This window comes from Magnolia sinica, chromosome 5 (genome assembly GCF_029962835.1).
Source record: "Magnolia sinica isolate HGM2019 chromosome 5, MsV1, whole genome shotgun sequence".
Taxonomy (NCBI): Eukaryota; Viridiplantae; Streptophyta; class Magnoliopsida; order Magnoliales; family Magnoliaceae; genus Magnolia; species Magnolia sinica.
The window spans coordinates 88,678,231-88,696,547 of NC_080577.1; the positions used below are offsets into that span (position 1 = coordinate 88,678,231).

An 18,317-nucleotide genomic window follows, 5' to 3' on the forward strand; every position below is an offset into this window, starting at 1 on the left:
AGACAGGGTGACCCACTTTCTCATCCATCTTCATTCTAGCAACAGAAGCTTTTAGTAGGGGAGTCACATCTCTTTTCTCGTCAGGAAGCTGCCAACCTTACAAGCTCCCCCAAAACTGTCCTACTATTACACACCTATTTTTTTGCTAATGATGCTATTCTATATCTTAATGGCAGGTTGTCCAATGTGCGAATTCTCCTCAGGTTTATTTAGGATTATGAAAGGACTTCAGGTCAAAAGGTCAATGCAGCCAAAACTTCCTTCATAGCTCCGAAGAAAACATTAAGATCCAAAGCCCAACGGTTGAGCAACCTCACAGGATTCAACCAAGCCTTCTTCCCATCATAGTACTTGGGAGTTCCCCTTACCAAAGGGAAAATCTAAACCCTGCAATTGCAGCAACTTGTCCAGAAAATCACAGGCAAAATTGATGGTTGGAAAGCTAAACTCCTCAACCCAGCTGCGAAATTGGTGCTTATCAAACACGTATTATCTAACATTCTCATCCACCACTTATCTGTGATCAATATCCCCAAAGTTGTTAGTAAATCACTAGAAAGAGCTTTCGCTAATTTTTTTTGAGGTAGCTTGGATATTGGCAACAAGAAGCACTGGGTCAGGTGGTCGAGCATTTGTACTCCCTTGCAAGAAGGAGGCCTAGGAATTAGAAGTTTGGAAGATGTGATGAGAGCTTTTAGGATCAAGATGGGATGGAACTTACTCAAGGGCACGTCCCTATGGGCCAAATTTTTCTCAGCCAAACACCTATGGAAGCTATTCACAACACATGGTAGGGTAGGCACGGTCTCTTCTCCGTGTTGGAAGGAACTCATCCGAGCATTTCCATTCACTCTCATCCACTCAAGATGGCTGCTCGGAGCAGGAGAAATCAGTTTCTGGTACCACAACTGGTCGGGGAGCGGGATTCTCGTCGGAGCCACGGTGAGACCTATCCTGAACCACTTGCAGAGAGCAACTGTCAGCAATTTCAACCCCATTTCAGGTAGATGGAGTCTTGCTAACATTCAACACATAATTCAGCTGGCTACTATGCAGACCATCCTCGCTTCTCAGGTTGCATTGTTTAACCATCCTGATAAGTTGATTTGGGATCTATCATCATCAGGAGCTTTTACTCTCAAGTCAGCATGGAACAGCATCAGACGGCATCAATTGAAGGTTCCTTGGGCTGCATGGATCTGGAATAAACATCTCCCTCCAAAAATGGGAATCTTTGCATGGAAAACTATCCATAGAGCTATCTTAGTTGATTCAGACGTTCGAAGACTCAGAATTCCTTTAGCTTCAAGATGCGAGTGCTGTAGATTTCCTACATCCCCCAATCAGTTATCGCCGAGATCGAGAGCCATCGGACAGCGTCATTCCCGGCCTATGCCCTCAGTTCAGCTCCACGCAGGGAACGCAACTGTTGACCCCCTGTTTCATGTTCACACCCCAAGTGCAGGGTTGTGATGTCGTAATAAACTCGGTAAGACCGAGGTCGAATCCATAGGGACTGATACCTGTACATTATCTGAAACCAAGTAGTACTAGAAATAGACTAAGATGTGATCTAAACCAAGTAGAATTTAAGAAATAATTATGGAACAATTATCTAAAACTTTAAGGAATTCAGAGGAAGGAAACTAGGGATTCAGAGGATCCACTTGTAGAGATCAGGGAGATCGTATGCCTGCATCAAGGATTATGGAATTCAAACTGAACTTACTTGATCTGGTTTTCAAGAGATGAGAGGTATATGAATTAGAATGGATTCCATCACCAAACCATGCCCAGGAGACAAAGTAAACAACAGAATTAAACTAATTACCAACCAACAATGTATGAAGATCAGGAAGGGTACTGTCATCCTACCATGCCCATGGAACAATGATGAACAACAGGGCTTCCTGACTTCATAAACATAAAAAAAAAGAGGAAAAGGAAATATTCAAAGCTATTGCAAACCCATTGTAATTTCAGTCACAACAGACCATTAAAGACTGAAAAGAATATTCCTTTAATAATCAACTTAAAACCAAGTTCAGTTCAGAAATTTTAACTTAAACGCATGAAACAGTATCTCCCATCTCGCTACAGGCTTCACCTCTTAGCCCTAGCTAAGAGGTTTAGCCACACATGATTGGCCTAAACCCAAAACAAATAGAAAGAAAAAGAAAATGAAAAAGAGAAGAAGAGAAGAAGACAACTTATTGGCTTTCGCTTTCTCCCTCTCTCATGGTCCAGCAGCCGTTCTTCAGCGCTCCCGTTCACGTCCCTACCAAAAGAACTCCGTCTTCACGTTTCTTCCTTTCTTCCTTCAATCCTCCAAAACGAGCACCTCCACACGTTCAAGCCGTAGCTGCCCCCTCTTCCTTTCCGTTTCATGTTGGCCAAGCTCCCTTTTAAAGACCAAAAGCCCCCCCCCCCCCGGGAATTGCTGTTGAGTCCTTAAAGTACTAGGCTGCAGAAGCTGGAGAAGATCAGTCGTGAGGTTCCGCACTTCATGCAGAAGGTTTACGCAGCAGGGAAGAAAAAACAATGCATCTGATCTGCATTGGGCCCAGTTTTTGTAAAAAGAAATCGTCCCTATGGACAGTTTTTAGGTAGCTTTCAGATGAACGATCTGGATTACTGGTCCAAAGCTTATCAGAATCACACAATCAGCCAACAGCGGCAGTTTTTTTCTCGGCCGCGCGCAGGCTACAAACAGGACTCTTGCACTGATGCTTGGTGGAGCACCTGATTGGCATCAGAGAAGAAATCCAACTCGTCCATTGGCTTAGTCACGAAAAATAGGTCGGACCTGACCATTTTTTGGATCAGCTTATTCGTGGCCATGAACGATTCCATTCCACCGTCCGTCTGCCGTTTGGACGATTGGAAATCGTTCTTCTCTGCCATCTGAAATTCTGTCACTTAGGCACTGTTTATAGGGAGCATGGGCGTCTGATGAACGATCTAGATTCGACTGATGAACCCTGATGGTGGCCCACAACGATTAACCGTCAGTCCTGCTGCGAAACAGAGTCGCCGCTGTCGCTGCTGCGAAATCACGTTCACACCTTTCTTGAAGTCAAGTGGAAAATCCACTCCGTCCATTGTTTTCAGGACGAGAAACCGTCTGAGATTGCTCGGTTTTCGATCCAAACTGTGCTGTCTCATGAGATTGTAGCCCAGCCGTCCATCCTGTGTTTAAACAGCGATCTACGCATATGTTTATGCATGGGATCAGACGGACAGCTAGGGGTTGGTCTTGGCCGTATCCTAAGACCGGTGAACGGTTCGGATCATCGACCCCTATGATGAGTGGGCCGTATTACTGAAAAATGGATGAGCAGCGTCCGTCCACTGTTATATTACGAGAAGGAGACAAGTCAGCCGGTCTTTGACCAGGCTGACCGTCCGGTGATCATCCAGCGCACCTAAGCACTGTGCACGCTCAAGTGCAGGTGCGGTCCACTATGATGTTCTCAAGAAATCCGTACCGTCCATCCTTTCCCCCATCTAATTTAAGATGTTGAGTCTGAAATTGAAACGTATCCGGAGCTCAGGTGGGCCCCAAATCAAGGGTTTATGGGCTGATCTGTCCCTTGGGACACTTGCACAGGGATTGAACGGATGAAATTCGACGTGTACGGTTAATTTATGGTCCTTAGGCGATGTATGAATTTTTGAGCTGAACGGATGGTGGGAACCCTATGTTCTTGTACTTTGGACACTTTTTAGGCCACTTGAGTCTTTAATTTCTCGATTTTCGCGGATCCCTGGCGTGTAATTCCGTTGATCTTGGTCCCCTGGAGTCCGTCGCTTGCCTTGGTGACTTCAGAGCGTTAAGTCCATGCTTTAAGCACCCTTTTCGGTCCAGGCTCGTACATACACTCTGCATTACAAACACGATTAATCAGGCCATTAAGTGGTATCATGCTTGTAAATCTATGCAACAACTGGGTCTGATATGCAATATTTGACCCTCAACACAACCCCCAACCAGCATTTTGCTAATCCCGAGCAAAGTATGCGAAAAATAAGTTGAGAATTACAAAACAATTTCTATAAAATCGAATGATTTTGAAAAACAATACAGATTCTATGATTAATGAATGTTGAGCATTACTATCTCCTGAACTCGAACACACGATAATTTCATAGTCGAGTTCAAATATTAATCCATTAATTTGAACGATTTTTAAATATTGAGTTCCATGAGTGTATAGTGTAATCTCGGCTTAACATTATTAAAATTCACTTCTCTAATTTAGGATATCATTGGTAACCACAAGAGAATTCATGATAACCAACACCTAGACCAAGACTTGATTTATTCTTCCAGCTTTTAATGATTTTCACACTATGTCGACTTGTTTAAAAGTACAACCAAGGAGGAGAATCGAATCTACACCTATAGGGAGCAAACCTATGGTAAAGACCGGTTGCCAAAAAGTTTATGAATGTTAACCTTGGGGAATCAAACTTTCACCTATAGGGAGCAAACCTATGGTGAAAACCATTCGCCCAATCTTTTCAATTTCTCAAGTTGGTTCCTTTCAAGCTTAGTGATCACCAAATTAATCCTTCAATATCGAATGAAAACCTTAATGTGTAAGCAAGATGTGACATGTAAAATTATGATTCACTCAATGTTTAAAACTTCTAATCATGGATTAATAGTTCTAACTTAACTGTGAGATCTAACAAATAGTTGAATCCAAGAGTCATCAATTCCAACATCACTTATCTTGTAATTCTAAATCCAAGATGGTCGTTAAAATTGCTTCGAATTCATACGAAACTCTAGAAAAATTTAAAAATTTTCACAATTTCTGCTCAAGACCTAAGAAGATACTGATTAGGAAACCTAATCTCCCACCCCCAACCTAAAATCTACATTGTCCTCAATGTAGAAGATTTAAGCATGTAATGTACATGGGACAAAATGAGTAAATGAGAAGTTATGGGAAGATAGTACCTGGATGATGCATAGAGAGACACTTTCCAAAGATATCTACGTAAGAGCGGGTAAGCACAAGAGAGAAACCAACAGAAGTAGAATAAAATAACAAAAATAAAATCTTACCTATACCACTTTCGTAGGTGCTCTCGATTGCATTTAGCGTATGCAACAAGCCTTTAAACCCCTAGGTTGCCCCTAGTGGACGAGTTGTAGTCTCGTGAGGGTTTACAGTAATGTTACCCACAAACATTGAACTAACTAATGATAAAAATGAAATGAAATGAAGAACCGGGTTGCCTCCCAGGAGCGCTAAGTTTACCGTCTTCAGCCAAACAAATAAAGCAACTACCCTAGTCCTAAGAAAACAGGAAACCTACCTATACCTCCATCAGACTAGGAGATCAATCTTGGTAAATAGGATCAGTCAGAGGCATGGACATGTCCTCTGAATCAAATTTCTCGACAAATGGTTTCAATCGATGTCCATTGACTTTAAACTTCTTGCCATTGTCGGGATCTCTTATCTCAACGGCCCCATGCGGAAAAACAGTGACAACAATGTAAGGGCCGGTCCAACGAGATCGAAGCTTACCCGGAAAGAGATGTAATCGAGAATTGTACAAAAGGACCTTTTGACCAGGCGTGAATGATTTTCGCAAAATGTGTTAGTCATGAAATGCTTTCATCTTGTCCTTGTAAATTCTCGAATTATCGTACGCATCATTTCGGATTTCTTCAAGTTCATTCAATTGAAGTTTAAGTAGCGAGCCAGCGTTGTCCAGATTGAAATTAAGATTTTTGATCGCCCAGTACGCTCTATGTTCCAGCTCCACAGGCAAGTAACAAGATTTCCCATAGACAAGTCTAAAGGGAGACATTCCAATAGGGGTTTTAAAGGCAGTACGGTATGCCCATAAGGCATCGGTCAATCGGATTAACCAATCCTTACGGTCAGGATTAACCGTTTTCTCCAAAATATGTTTAATTTTCCTATTAGAAATCTCAGCTTACCCACTTGTCTGTGAGTGGTACGGGGTGCTCACCTTATGAGAGATACCGTATTCCTTCATTAAGCTCTCAAATGGTTTATTACAAAAGTGTGAGCCCCCATCACTAATGATGGCTCGAGGCATTCCGAATCGAGAAAGGATGTTTTCTTTTAGGAATTTAATGACCGTGCGATGGTCATTCTTTCGACACGGAATCGCTTCGACCCATTTAGTAACATAATCCACGGCGAGCAAAATGTACAGATTTCCAAACGATTGGGTGAATGGTCCCATGAAATCGATGCCCCAGCAATCAAATGCTTCAATGATAAGGATGGGATTCAAAGGCATCATATTTCGTCGAGACAATGCTCCCAATTTCTGACAACACTCGCAAGCTTTGCAAAACTCATGAGTGTCCCTAAACATAGTGGGCCAGTAAAAGCCACACTGCAGAATTTTGGCCGTAGTCTTTTTAGCAGAAAAGTGACTACCACAGGCCTGTGAGTGACAGAAGGAGATGACACTCTGATGCTCATCGTTTGGTACACATCTCCTTAGGATTTGGTCTGGGCAATATTTAAATAAGTAAGGATCAGTTGCGCACCCCAGTGAAGAATTTCTTCTTATCTTGCGCAGTCTACTGTGTCGGTATGGCACCTGTAGCAAGATAATTAGCAATATCAGCAAACCAAGGTGAATGGAAGACTCTGAACAGTTGTTCATCAGGGAACATGTCATTGATATGAGTCGTCTCAAGGGACTCAGAGGTATTAAGGCGAGAAAGGTGATCGGCCACTACGTTCTCTACTCCCTTTTTATCTTTAATTTTCAAATCAAATTCTTGGAGTAGAAGGATCCATCGTATCAAACGGGGCTTAGAATCATTCTTCGAAAGAAGATACTTAAGTGCCGCATGATCTGTGTAGATAATGATCTTGGATCCGATCAAGTAGGACCTAAATTTGTCCAAGGCGAACACTACAGCTAAGAGTTCCTTTTCCGTAGTCGAGTAGTTCACCTGGGCAGAATTTAAAGTTCTACTTGCGTAATGAATGACATAGGGCCTCTTATCTTTTCTCTGGCCCAGGACTGCCCCAAGAGCATAATCAGAAGCGTCGCACATAAGTTCAAAAGGAAGGCTCCAGTCGGGTAGCTGCATGATAAGTGCAGTGGTTAACATGCCCTTAAGTTTGGTGAAAGCTTCCTGGCATTGCTCAGTCCACTCGTACAGAGCATCCTTTTGAAGAAGAGTGCATAAAGGACGAGAGAGGAGACTAAAGTCCTTTATGAATCGCCGGTAAAATCCTGCGTGTCCTAAGAAGGATCGCACGTCTCTGATGTTCTTGGGTGGAGGTAGGTTAGAGATAAGATCGATTTTTGCCTTATCTACCTCGATTCCCTTGGACGAGATGATATGCCCAAGGACAATTCCCTTCTGAACCATGAAATGGCACTTCTCTCAATTAAGTACCAAGTTCTTTTCTTCACATCTTTTCAGCACACATTTAAGACTTTCCAAGCATTTGCTGAAAGATGGATCATAAACAGAGAAGTCGTCTATGAAGACCTCTAGATATTGCCCCACCATGTCAGAAAAAATACTAAGCATACATCGCTGAAAAGTGGCAGGGGCATTACATAGTCCGAATGGCATCCTTCGATAGGCAAAGGTGCCGTAGGGACATGTAAATGTGGTCTTTTCTTGGTCTTCAGGGGCTATCTCTATCTGGTTGTAGCCCGAATACCCGTCAAGGAAACTGTAATAGGAATGACCAGCTAACCTTTCCAGGATCTGATCAATGAATGGTAAAGGAAAGTGGTCTTTCCTCGTGACGGTATTCAACTTCCTGTAGTCAATGCACATTCTCCAACCAGTAGTGACTCTAGTTGGCACGAGTTCATTATTAGCATTGGCTACGATGGTGATTCCGAACTTCTTAGGGACCACTTGAGTTGGACTCACCCATTGACTATCAGATATAGGGTATATAATACCCACGTCCAATAGTTTGAGAACCTCGGCTTTAACCACTTCCTTCATGTTTGGATTTAGTCTACGTTGTGGTTGCCGAGCGGTTTTTGCATTATCCTCAAGATATATGCGGTGAGTACAAATCGAGGGATCGATTCCCTTGAGGTCCGCTATCGTCCATCTCAGGGCTCCTTTATGCTCAATGAGAGTAGATATGAGCATACTCTCCTGTTCTTTCTCCAGGTGGGCAGAGATCACCACCGGGTATGTCTCATCTTGACCTAAATCGGCATATTTCAAATCAAAGGGCAAAGGTTTTAGGTCAAGCTTCGGCGGCTTGAGATTAGACGGTAGAGGCACTACATCGGTTTGTGGCAATTCTTCAAATTGTGGCCTCCACCGGTTAACTTCAAGTACCGGTGCAGTATCAAGTAAGGCACACGTCTCCCTAATCATGTCATCATCAAAATCATGGGAGTGGGCCAGGCACATCTCCAGATGGTCGGAGGATAAGGTCAGCGGTGTCGAATCTTTCACGAAAGAGTCAATCATGTTAATGTCGTGGAAATCGTCATCATCCTCTGAGTTGCTGCCGTTATTGAAAAAAATGTTTGACTCCAATGTCAAGTTTTCAAAAGACATAGTCATGACACCATTCCTGCAATTGATAATTGCATTTGAAGTGGCAAGGAATGGGCGACCAAGAATGACAGGAATCTGAGTGCTCATGTTATTGATGGGTTCGGTGTCCAGGATGATAAAATCTACAGGGTAGTAAAATCTATCAACTTGGACCAACACATCCTCAATTATCCCTCTTGGTACACGAACAGAGCGATCAGCAAGTTATAGTATGGTTAGGGTGGGTTTTAATTCACCCAAACCTAACTGTTTGTATACCGAGTAGGGAATCAGATTTACGCTCGCTCCTAAGTCAAGAAGTGCGTGATCAATTTGATGGTTCCCGATTACACATGATATGGTTGGGCTACCGGGATCCTTGAATTTCTGTAGCACGTCTTGCTTCAGGATGGCACTCACTTTCTCAGTCAAGAAGATTTTCTTTTGAATAATTTTCCGTCTTTTGGTCGTGCATAAGTCTTTCAAAAATTTGGCATATGAAGGAATCTGTTTCACGACATCAAGTAGAGGAATGTTGACTTTCACTTGTTTCAACACCTTTAGGATATCCTGAGAGTTAGAAAGAGGTTTTGGTGAAACCAACCGTTGGGGGAATGGAGCAACTGGCTTCTCTAGAAGTTCCGGTTCTAATTTTTGTGGGGCATCACTAGATCCATCATTGTTGTCCTCTTCTGGTTCTTGAGGCTTTTCGGGCCTAACCGGAAGAGTTTTATCAATGATCTTTCCACTCCTATGAGTGGTGATGGATTTAGCGTGGCCTATCTGATTTGAAGAGCTGGGATCATTAATCTCGTATTGCGGTTTAGGATTGGGGAGAGGTTGTGCAGGAAGCATCCCCTTTTCTATAACCGTCATACGAGAATCTATCTTTTGCATAAAATCTGTAATTCCCCGCATTGCCTGAGCCAGCTCTTGTATGAAATTTTGGACCGGTTCCTCTTGAGGTTTCACTTGATTTGGATTTTGATTGAAGAAACCTGGAAGAGTAGCCGTTTGTCCATTCCTCCAACTAAAGTTTGGATGATTTTTCCAACCAGGATTGTATGTATTGGAGTTAGGTCCAGTAAAAGGTCTTTGATAGTTGTTTACGGCATTAGCTTGTTCATTCAATACTCCTCGAAAGGCGGGTATTGTAAGACAATTTTCAGTTGTATGAATGTTACAATCACAGATGCCACAAACAATTTCATTAACCTTATCCTTCTTTCCTTCCATGGCCTCAACTTTCCTTATGAGCGTAGTCACTTTACACTTGAGATCATCCTCTTCTTTCAAGAGATATAATCCACCTTTCTCCTTTAATTGAGTCGGCCTAGACGTGGTGTTCGCCATTGGGTAATAGTCCCATGATTGTGTTTTTTCAGCAAGACTATCGAGGTAATCCCATACCTCATCAACATCTTTATTAATGAACTCTCCATTACACATTGTCTCGACCATTTGGCGCATGGAAGATGTCAGTCCATCATAGAAAAAATTTGTAATGCGCCACGTTTCAAATCCGTGTTGTGGGCATGAACTGACCAAATCTTTGAACCTTTCCCAACATTGGAAGAATGTTTCATCTTCCTTTTGGGCAAAGTTCATGATTGCTTTTCTGAGGGTAATCGTTTTATGATGTGGGAAGAATTTTTTTATGAATTCCCTCTGCATGTCGTTCCATGTGCCAATGGATCTAGGACGCAGTGAATGTAACCACATCTTAGCTTTCTCTTTTAAGGAAAAAGGAAAGAGTTTCAGCCTGACTGTATCCTCAGATACATTAGGAAAACATAATGTAGCCATAATCTCATCGAACTCTTTCAAATGTAAATATGGACTCTCTGATTCAAGTCCATGAAATTTGGGAAGGAGTTGGATAACTCCTGGCTTGATGTCCATTTGTCCTGTGTTTTCAGGGAAAATCATGCATGAGGGCATACTCACTCCCGCCGGTTGTAGATAATCTCGTAAAGTACGAGACGGGGGTGCCTGTTGCACCTCATTTTCATCTTGGGTATCCTCCACCCTAGGTGGAAGTAGAGGAGGTTGGTCTTCAGCCATAACTTCAGTTAACTCAGGGGATTTTGAGCGGTGTCTAGTCCTGCGATGGATAGTCAACCCCTCAACCAATCCTCCTTCAGTCAATAGACGTCGAGTGTTGTCACGGGCCCACTTGGGCATGAAAACACTCGCAGTCCTCAATTAAAAACCTAATCCTAAGAAAGGAAAAGAGAATCTAGAAAGAAAGAGAGAGTTGGAAAGAAATTACCAAATTGGAGTCCTAAGTTAAAACTTGCAAAATAAAACAAAATAAGTTAGATTTTAAAAAAGAGAAGAATGATCCTTTAAAAGAAAAATAGCAGTAAATTAATTTCTAAAAGAAGGAATTCCTAAAAGAAAGTGAAAATTTCTAAAATAAATTAGGAAAGACCTAAACTAGAAAGTAAATTATTAAAAGAGAACTGAAAAATAGAAAGTAGGAAAGGAGCTTACCGAATTAGAAATTTATATCTTAAAGGCCTACAAAATAGGAAGGTTAGTTTCAAAACAAAAATTCTAAAAATAAATTAGGAAACAAATTAGATTCTAAGAGAGTTAGAATTAGAAAGTTACTAGAGAACAAGAATAAAAGGTTAATCTCAAAAAAGAGAAATAACTAACCTAGTTTCTAAAAACAAAAGAGGAAAGTTTCTAAAAATAAACTATTTCCTACAAATAGGGAAATACTAGAGTTAGAAAATTTCTAAGATTTAAACCTTAATTCTAAAAACAGAAAAAGTAGAGAAATTAGGACGGAATTACCAATTTAAGAACTTATGTCAGGATCCTACAAAACAGGAAAACAGGTTAAGTTCTAAAAATAGAATAAAATAAAAAAACTTTTATCCTAAAGTAAGTAAAATCTTAATCCTAAACCTAATTCTAAAACTAATTAATTTCAGAAAAACGTAGCCGTCAATCCCCGGCAATGGTGCCAAAAACTTGTTCACACCCCAAGTGCAGGGTTGTGATGTAGTAATAAACTCGGTAAGACCGAGGTCGAATCCACAGGGACTGATACCTGTATGCTATCTGAAACCAAGTAGTACTAGAAATAGACTAAGATGTGATCTAAACCAAGTAGAATTTAAGAAATAATTATGGAACAATTATCTAAAACTTTAAGGAATTCAGAAGAAGGAAACTAGGGATTCAGAGGATCCACTTGTAGAGATCAGGGAGATCGTATGCCTGCATCAAGGATTATGGAATTCAAACTGAACTTACTTGATCTAGTTTTCAAGAGATGAGAGGTATATGAATTAGAATGGATTCCATCACCAAACCATGCCCAGGAGACAAAGTAAACAACAGAATTAAATTAATTACCAACCAACAATATATGAAGATCAGGAAGGGTACTGTCATCTTACCATGCCCATGGAATAATGATGAACAACAGGGCTTCCTGACTTCATAAACATAAAAAAAGAGGAAAAGAAAATATTCAAAGCCATTGCAAACCCATTGTAATTTCAGTCACAACAGACCATTAAAGACTGAAAAGAATATTCCTTTAACAATCAACTTAAAACCAAGTTCAGTTCAGAAATTTTAACTTAAACGCATGAAACAATATCTCCCATCTCGCTACAGGCTTCACCTCTTAGCCCTAGCTAAGAGGTTTAGCCACACATGATTGGCCTAAACCCAAAACAAAAAGAAAGAAAAAGAAAATGAAAAAGAGAAGAAGAGAAGAAGACAACTTATTGGCTTTCGCTTTCTCCCTCTCTCATGGTCCAGCAGCCGTTCTTCAGCGCTCCCGTTCACGTCCTTGCCAAAAGAACTCCGTCTTCACGTTTCTTCCTTCAATCCTCCAAAACGAGCACCTCCACACGTTCAAGCCGTAGCTGCCTCCTCTTCCTTTCCGTTTCACGTTGGCCAAGCTCCCTTTTAAAGACCAAAAGCCCCCCCCCCTCCCCCGGAACTGCTGTTGAGTCCTTAAAGTACTAGGCTGCGGAAGTTGGAGAAGATCGGTCATGAGGTTCCGCACTCCATGCAGAAGGTTTACGCAGCAGGGAAGAAAAAACAATGCATCTGATCTGCATTGGGCCCAGTTTTTGTAAAAAGAAATCGTCCCTATGGACAGTTTTTAGGTAGCTTTCAGATGAACGGTCTGGATTACTGGTCCGAAGCTTATCAGAATCACACAATCAGCTAACAGCAACCGTTTTTTTCTTGGCCGCGCGCAGGCTACAAACAGGATTCTTGCGCTGATGCTTGGTGGAGCACCTGATCAGCATCAGAGAAGAAATCCAACTCGTCCATTGGCTTAGTCACAAAAAATAGGTCGGACCTGACCATTTTTTGGATCAGCTTATTCGTGGCCATGAACGATTCCATTCCATCGTCCGTCTGCCGTTTGCATGATTGGAAATCGTTCTCCTCTGCCATCTAAAATTCTGTCACCTAGGCACTGTTTATAGGGAGCATGGGCGTCTGATGAACGGTCTAGATCCGACTGATGAACCCTGATGGTGGCCCACAACGATCAACCGTCAGTCCTGCTGCGAAACAGAGTCGCCACTGTCGTTGCTGCGAAATCACGTTCGCACCTTTCTTGAAGTCAAGTGGAAAATCCACTCCGTCCATTGTTTTCAGGACGAGAAACCGTCTGAGATTGCTCGGTTTCCGATCCAAACTGTGTTGTCTCATGAGATTGTAGCCCAGCCATCCATCCTGCGTTTAAACAGCGATCTACGCATATGTTTATGCATGGGATCAGACGAACAGCTAGGGGTTGGTCTTGGCCGTATCCTAAGATCGGTGAACGGTTCGGATCATCGACCCCTATGATGAGTGGGCCGTATTAATGAAAAACGGATGAGCAGCATCCGTCCGCTGTTATATTACGAGAAGGAGACGGATCAGTCGGTCTTTGACCGGGCTGACCGTCCGATGATCATCCAGCGCACCTAAGCACTGTGCATGCTCAAGTGCAGGTGCGGTCCACTATGATGTTCTCAAGAAATCCGTACCGTCCATCCTTTCCCCCATCTAATTTAAGATGTTGAGTCCGAAATTGAAACGTATCCGGAGCTCAGGTGGGCCCCAAATCAAGGGTTTATGGGCTGATCTGTCCGTTGGGACACTTGCACAGGGATTGAACGGATGAAATTCGATGTGTACGGTTAATTTATGGTCCTCAGGTGATGTATGAATTTTTGAGCTGAACGGATGGTGGGAACCCTGTGTTCTTGCACTCTGGACACTTTTCAGGCCACTTGAGTCTTTAATTTCTCGATTTTCGCGGATCCCTGGCGTGTAATTCCGTTGATCTTGGTCCCCTGGAGTCCGTCGCTTGCCTTGGTGACTTCAGAGCGTTAAGTCCATGCTTTAAGCACCCTTTTCGGTCCAGGCTCGTACATACACTCTGCATTACAAACACGATTAATCAGGCCATTAAGCGGTATCATGCTTGTAAATCTATGCAACAACTGGGTCTGATATGCAATATTTGACCCTCAACATTTCACACACATCAGCCGCATCTTCCAGATCTAGATCCCCCGTAGGGCGCGGTGGAGAGTATTAATCACCCGTTTTGCCATGGTAAGATTGCCAGGTTGGTCTAGGGCCTTTTTAGTAGGATGTTCGACATTCCCTACATCCCTAACCAGTCCATCCTCCAGCGAATCAGTCTTTGGACTTCTTCAGCCAGCAACAAATCCTGTTTTCCTATCCTGATTGGCTTCCTTCCCTGCATCATCATGTGGGAATTGTGGAATAGTAGAAAAGCTGCCAGATTTGGGGGCCATAACATGTCTGCTAGCCTCATTATTTCCAAAGTCTCTTGATGGTTGAGAGAGATCGGCTCCACCATTACAAGCTTGGACAGGTATTCTATGACCGAAATCTCAACCCTCCAGGCCCTGAAGATCAACAACCCCAAGTCTACTCAGGCATCCAAACCTCTCATTGTTAGATGGACTAAGCCCCCAAACGATTGATTGAAACTTAATGTCGATGGTTCGTCGAGAGGCAATCTGGGAGAAAGTGGTGGGGGTGGAGTATGTCGAGATCATGCAGACAAGTTTATTTTCACTTTCCACAGATACTACGGGGTTGCCTCCAACACGTTTGCGGAAGCTCAGGCCATGCTCGATGGTCTAAATATTTGTTCTTCCCTAGGGCTTTCTAACATTGTTGTTGAATCAGACTCTAAAGTTGTTGTGGAAGCAGCGAAAGGCCCTGATAGCTTCCAACCCTTGAAAAATGTGGTACATTCTGGGAGACATTCAGCATAAAAAGTGGAGCCTTAACCTTTCATTCAGTCACATATTCCGTAAAGTGAACTCGGTAGTAGACACTCTAGCTAGATTGGCTAGTGAAGGATGCCCAGACACATTGTTCAGAAGTTGATCCCTCCTCCCGAGGCTAGTTAGAGGAGCTCTTGTATTGGACAATGCAGGCCTGGTGTCACGCCCCAAGCGCGGGGACGGACAACTTTCGTGATGCCTTGAATCTGGCACTCAACTTCCATACACTAAGTCCTGAGTTCGATGCACCACAAAGAAGATTTTTGACTAATTTTTTTATTTTTTTATTGTATATACATATAATAATATCTAAGCATGAAGATCCATGATCAAAATTCCAAGCAACACTCTCCATTATAAATCCTGATGGTTATAAGTATAATGCTTTCCAAGGATACACGACGTCAACATTGCCAAATCGAAAAATAGATACAATGCATCGAGAAAACTAAGTCTTCCAAGCTACTCCTGCCCTGAAAAAAATGAGAAATAGGAAGCTTAGGTAAAAACCCTAGTGAGTACACACATGTGTGCCGTGTGTCGTACATGCAAGTAAGATAGATATGCCACGAAGAAATCATGTATGGTGAAAGGCATATAGTACGTAAGGTATGATGTCAAAGTCAATGCCAATGCAATACATATGCATCATAGTAAATCTCCGAGTCAATGCTACCAGTATCACCAAGTCATATTTTCATTTCTCCTATACCACAACCATGACCGTATTACATGCATTCATAATCACATCATCTTCATCGTATTGTCATGCCATAATCATACAATATTAGAAATACTGGTAAGATCATGAATCATACAATATCATAGTAAGCGGAAATACTGACAAGTCCATGAGTCATACAATATCAGAGTACGCAATACAGATCAGTTATTTAAACGAGGAGTCATAAAGAGCCTAATATCAGATATCGATGATGAATGTAATATAAAATTCCTGATGAGTTCACGAATACCGTCAGCCGTATCTAAATACAGAAACACAGTAACCCAAAATATCATATGCCATGGATGTAATGCAATATGCGGTGTGAATGGAATGACCATGCTGGAGTGAATTCGGGATGATAGTACGTAGTATCGCAGGCTATGAGGTCCATCACAAGAGACTTCTATCCAAACCAGTCCCATACCTAAATTTGGATAGTCAGACTCAATGTGGTAAACTCCTGATCTCAGGTTAATCGTGCGCCCGAACCGAAATACTGGCTGTTGCGAAAGTACACGTAACAAATAATTACGCATCACCAGTCCGAGTGGATAGTGAGTGAATGAATGATTGAGTATGCAACTCCTGCTCAATAAGTCCACATATCAGTACGGTTCATCTCTGAGATCATCACCGGGGTTTAGTACACTTCAAATGGCACTGCCCCTCTCCCAGCAGCACAGTCCAAGTGAGCGTAAGAAACTTCACTATCCGCCTGGCCAATAGTATACCAATACCTATCCGGCACGTCGATAGCGGACCTATTCACGAGCTGGTCAAACTCAGCCTAGCTATGCCCCCTACCCTCGGGCGGGTAAGGTCACACCCCCTACCAACCGACCATGATATAGTGGGAGATGCAGCCTCCTGGTATTCAGCACTCGGGCGCTTATGTATCTACTCGGTCTTGACATTGGGGCGTCTTCTGGTCTAAGAGGGTTTAGAAATTTTCACCTAGGGCTATCTATGGCAGCCCGATGCTAGAACAAATTTTCGGTGTCCCGTCTGGCCATCCACGATATGCCTGTGGAGGCTATGGCCCTAATGTCACTAGGGCACACAATGCAAGATATATAAGTCATACAATCCAGTCATGCATCAATCCTGCGCATACTGTGCGCTCATGTGTGATAACCACTGCCTATCAGGAAGTCTCATAACAACCTGCCCAATGACATATGCAGTAGTCAACCACATCTCAAAACATGCAGATGATGCGTATGAGCATGTATCATGATGTTATGCAGTCACATACTCATAATCGGTGTCAATAACTGTCATCGACAATCGACCTCGACAATGTGAACATTTAACCAACATTACCCCCAAGGAATGACCCATATAGAGCCTAACATATAATGGACTTATGGCCTCACATAATGCCAATTATACAACACCAGGGGCCTCACTCAAGAGCTTAATACACATTACGATGGGTCTTTCACATGAGCTTAATATATATCACAATGAGCCTCATCATATGGGCCGGAAATATATCACAATGGGCCACTTATACGGGCATAATATACATCACCATGGGCCATGACCCATGAGCCCCAAATACATTACAATGGGTTACGACATATGGGCCGGAATTACATTACAATGGGCCTCGCTAATGGGCCATAAATACATAATAGGTGGGCCCTGCACATAGGCCTAATATACATTAAGTGGGCCGCATCAATGGGCCGCACACAAATGGGCCTCATACTCATCAAGTGGGCTACATTAATGGGTTACACTAATGGGCCTCATACTCATCAAGTGGGTTACATCAATGGGCCACACTAATGGGCCAACCGCTTTCCTAAACTTTCACATAGTTAGGCGACCAGTACCACATTTCACATAGTTTAACAGTCACCTAAGCACCACATAATCATATGGTTGAGTGGTCACACAATGTCACTCTATTTGTGTGAGCACCAATGCGTAACTCTGCACACATGCTGTGGGTACAAAATCTGAACGATCCACATGATATGGCACTCCTTGAAACTTTATGATCCCAATTTTCAACATGATACAAAACTTTAGTGTGCCATAGAAAAGAGAAATGCAAATTAAAGGAGGAAACTATTTCCTTGTTCCATAGCCCACCAGAGTATCGGGCTGAAAGTTGGGCTTGTGAGGTTTCAAGGGGTGCCACATCATGTGGACCATTCACTTTCAGTCCCTAAGAATGTGTAAATGTGTGCACGGTACTCACACGAGAAGGTGCGCAGGTGACTCCAAACTCTGAACAGTCCACGTGAAGCATAACCTCATAAACCCTCACAGGCCAAATTTTTTACTTTGATCCAAAACTTTGGTGGGCCATGAAAAATGAAAACAGTTTCCTCCCTTAATTTGCATTTCTCTTTGCTATAGCTCACTAGAATTTTAGATCAAGATGGAAATTTTTACACGAGGGTTTCGATGGAATTCCGTATCACATGGACCGTTCGGATTTGACACCCATGACATGTGTGCAAAGGTGCAAACGTGCGTAAATGCACGGGTGAGCATGACTCTCTCTCTCTCTCTATATATAGACACACACGCAACACAATTATAGATGTTTATGTGAATTTTGGTTTGATATCACTGCATTACTGCCGTAGAAATGTAAATGCGCGAGTGAGCATGACTCTCTCGCTCTCTCTCTATATATATAGACACACACGCAACACATTTATAGATGTTTATGTGAATTTTGGTTTGATATCACTGTATTACTGCCGTAGAAATGTAACATGGGTCACAT

At 42.5% G+C, this 18,317-nt stretch overlaps 1 non-coding gene across 1 annotated transcript; it reads left to right on the forward strand.

Annotated features, from left to right (window-relative positions):
- The first annotated feature begins 10,058 nt into the window (after window positions 1-10,058).
- LOC131247446 (small nucleolar RNA R71) lies at window positions 10,059-10,165 on the forward strand. The gene has a single exon (XR_009171743.1). It is a non-coding gene; the product is annotated as a small nucleolar RNA R71 (small nucleolar RNA).
- Window positions 10,166-18,317: the final 8,152 nt, after the last annotated feature.